The sequence below is a fragment of the Cupressus sempervirens genome, chromosome 1 (assembly GCF_028749045.1).
Source record: "Cupressus sempervirens isolate cs-2001-9-10 chromosome 1, ASM2874904v1, whole genome shotgun sequence".
Taxonomy (NCBI): domain Eukaryota; kingdom Viridiplantae; phylum Streptophyta; class Pinopsida; order Cupressales; family Cupressaceae; genus Cupressus; species Cupressus sempervirens.
This window is the reverse complement of record NC_143118.1, coordinates 118,364,990-118,367,515: the sequence shown is the minus strand read 5'-3', so window position 1 is coordinate 118,367,515 and position 2,526 is coordinate 118,364,990. Positions and strand designations below refer to the sequence as shown.

The window sequence follows — 2,526 nt, the reverse complement described above, 5'->3', positions numbered from 1 at the left end:
TGCAACATGAATAGATGAAAGTACTCCGATCTACCACCCATTCACCAATTAGCTGAGAATGCAAGAAAGTGCTTAAGACTGATTATAACAATACTTTGATTGAAAGTAATTAGAAAAGTGATGCCTAAATGCTTCGATTCATAACAAAACCTTTCTTGTTTTGAACACAACAAACATAATACTCTAATTACATTTGCTTACAATCTATAGCCAAATCTATTACAAAGAACCAAAATATCCACCTCCTAATGCATGAATGAAAATGTAGAAATTAAAAATGCTCCCCTCTCTACTCCAGATCTCTGTCTCTTGTAGAGAAGAAGCCCCTTATTCCCTCTAGAAGATCTGCAATAAATAATCTCCCAAGTGATCGATTGATTCTTCCATGACAATCCTGTTCCTCTTCTCGTGACTTTCCAGTTTTCATGGTGGCCTTTCAGTTTCATAACTGATTCCTTTCCCTTTTTGATTTTCTTCAATCATAACATTATATGAGAGCTTCTAGTTTAGAGAGGAAAATGATAAGGTCTCTAGTTCCACTATCACATTTATCATAGATGATGCACGTACAATGGCCTTGTATTCACTTTCTGTACTTTGGTAATGGTTCTAGGAAATACAAACCTATGATGAAGTTTGAAACCCAATGCATTCCAAGAGACAAGGCAACAAACTTTGCACGAATATGTGATGCAAATATTTTTGGGAGAATTCAAGCTGGAATAGGGCCGGCTCTCAATGAAAATGATAAAACATACAAGACTATTCCAGGAACGGTGAGAGTTCTAAATAATGGTGCCAGTACTTTCCAAGGGAGTGATAAAGAAAGCAACAACATTGAGGCAGTCATTCCCATAAAACTTATCATAAGAAGGCTCTTTCTTCCTTGTTTGTCCATTAGGGCAGAGGCAATAGCTGTAATGAGGATATTTGAAGCACCCACAAGAACACTTGCAGCAACATCAGAGGCAATGCCAGCACTCCAAAACACTATTGTGGAATAGTAAACAACTACATTTATACCAGCTAGTTGCTGAAAAAAGAAGAGTGCTGCTCCAACACTGACCACTTTCCAATAGCATTTACTAAAGAAGTCAAACCACCTAGCATTCTCCTCCACAGAACCTGTGCTACCTGCTCTCAAATCAGCCATGACTTCTTCTACCTTTCCTTTGCCCCAAAGCGTCTTGATTGCAAATTCAACCTGAGCTATTTTGCCTTGCTTGAAGAGCTAGTGAGGGCTTTCAGGGGCAAATATCATTCCCAATGCCATAAGGATTGCTGGTACAGTAGCAACAGTGAACATATTCTACCACCATATTGGGTTCCCAGCCAAGGGTAATCTAGCCACTAACACAAGCAATATACCGACACAGATGAAAAGTTGATTAATAGATCCAAATGCACCATGGATCTCAGTAGGTGATATCTCTGAAACATATAGTGGAACCAAAGAGGAAGAGATGCCAATACCAACTCCAACAAGAAAATTACCAATAATCATTGCTTGTACATTTTATGTTGTGGTACTTAAGAAAGCACCAACTATGAGAGGTATTGCATCAAGTTGGAATGTTTTCTTTTAGCCAAATTTATCAGCCAATGCACCTCCTATAGTTGACCCAACAGTAGCACTTGCAAGTGTTGTGTTGACCACCCAACCTTATAAAATAGTATTTTCAGCAAATCCAAGATCCTTTGCAAGATATTCAAGTGCTCCAATAACTAAACCAAGAAAACCAAATAAAATGGCTCCAAAACATGCAATGCCAACAAATGGCAGAATAGTTCCTAAAGATGGACTTGTAACCTTTCCTGAAGCTATTGACTCCAAATCTCCATATCAACTAGACCAACTTCGATGACTTTCACATTGTCTTCAAGATCCTTACGGTGCTTCCTAACATTCATGGCACTCTTTTTGAGCATCATGGCTGCTGATTTAAAAAGAATCTTGGTAATAGCTGGTTGTGACAAGCTACAACATATACTAGCATGGTGCGGTCATAATAACATCTGTATTATACAACTTTGTGTATGCAACATCTACATTCACCACGGTGAAGTTATGGCCTGCGATTTGGAAAAATAGTTCATTATTTAGGGCAGCACTGATGATCCTTACAAGATATGTTTTGTTGGCCTTAACTTCAAAGATAAAGGTTTCTAAACTAGAGCATGGATATAGATCACCAGGTTGGCCATTAATTGTAAAAGCATCTGATACATTTGGTCCACCACTAGTATGAATTGCTTCATTGACGACATCAATAGGATTGATGTTCCATCATTCTCCTAAGATAATGGTAACTTGGCTAGTGTGGGCAGGATAGAGATATAAAGTGCCCTTTTTAGGGTAGATAATAATTGCTCCATAAATAGTGGCTCTTAACCAAGATGTGTGAGCGTGCCACCAAAAAGTTCCTTCTTGATCAACAATTTTAAATTTATATGTCATATTTCCTCTCGGTTGAATGTACACATAATCAATGTGTCATTATGAAGACTTTTCCTCTAATTCTTTGT

The 2,526-nt window shown here is 37.9% G+C and overlaps 1 pseudogene; it reads right to left on the bottom strand.

Moving 5' to 3' along the window:
- Positions 1–583: 583 nt before the first annotated feature.
- Positions 584–2,259, bottom strand: LOC149576477 (plastidic glucose transporter 4 pseudogene; annotated as a pseudogene).
- Positions 2,260–2,526: the final 267 nt, after the last annotated feature.